The sequence below is a fragment of the Solanum tuberosum genome, unplaced genomic scaffold (assembly GCF_000226075.1).
Source record: "Solanum tuberosum cultivar DM 1-3 516 R44 unplaced genomic scaffold, SolTub_3.0 scf00313, whole genome shotgun sequence".
NCBI lineage: Eukaryota > Viridiplantae > Streptophyta > Magnoliopsida > Solanales > Solanaceae > Solanum > Solanum tuberosum.
In genome coordinates, this window is record NW_006239248.1 from 616,527 (window position 1) to 617,833 (window position 1,307).

A 1,307-nucleotide genomic window follows, 5' to 3' on the forward strand; every position below is an offset into this window, starting at 1 on the left:
AAACCGTGGATCGATTGACGGTTTGTGATGGTCAACCGTCAATTGGGACTGAAGCTGGGCTTTTGGGGCATCGATCCACGGACACGAACTACGGTCCGTTACCTGACCTACGGACCGTAAGTCCGACCGTGGGTCAACACTTAGCCAAATTTTCTGACTGAGTTCTAGGGAAGTTTTCTGTCACGACCACGAACCTGCAGGACGGACCGTTAGTCCATCTACGGTCCGTGGATGGTGTCTGTGAGTGCCATCTGTAACATCAAAAATCTGAATTCCCTATTTTCGGAGACGGGGTGTTACAGTGGGTCTTGTCCCGATGCCCATCTCAGTAGTTTAGAGGCTTCATAGATAGAGTTAGTGATGTTAGTTCATGAGTCTTTACTTTCCCTTTTCAGTTAAGTTGAGACTTGAGTTGCCACTTTGGCAGTGAATGTTATTTATTACATTCTTCAGCAGTTTAGTTTTTCTTTTAAACTATATTTATCTTGAGTAAAGTCTTCCGCTGAGTAAATAAGTCAGGCCAAGGGTTCGCTTGGGCCCAGCAATGGTTCTCGAGTGTCGGCCACGTTCAAGGTGCAGTTGTCAATAAGAGAAACTTCAAACGTTCATAATTTTGAATTTAGATTTTAGTTTCAGGTATAGAAAAATTATATTTCATGGTCCATACCTCATTTACACTTATAAATACCTATAATTACCCATTCGAACTAACACACATAATTTATTAAATCATTACAAACACCCACAAAAAAATTTGGTCAAAAAACTACATCCAATCCATGTGTGATTCTCTTGAAGGCAAACAATGTATACTACCATATATTTTAGTACGCAATAAAGTAGGTGAGCCAGGACATATAAAAATTGTAGGTCATACCTCATTTGAACTTATATTTCACGGTCCATACCTCTTTTGGACTTATAAATACCTATAACTACCCATTCGAACTAACACACATAATTTATTAAATCATCACAAACACCCATAAATAAAATTCGTCAAAAAATTACATGCAATCAATGTGTGCCTCTTTTGAAGGCAAACAATGTATACAAGTATATATTTTAGTACGTAATGAATTAGGTGAGCCATGACATATGCAAATTGTAGGTCAATGAGTTTTCTTTCAAATAACACCAATTTTGGATCATTTAATGTTTAAAGTAAGGCATTATAACCATTTTACCAGAGACTGGTGTAGTTGTAAATAAGAGAAACTTCGAACGTTCATAATTTTGGCTTTAGATGTTAGTTTCGAGAATAGAAAAACTCAATTTCACGGTCCATACCTCATTTGATCTTATTA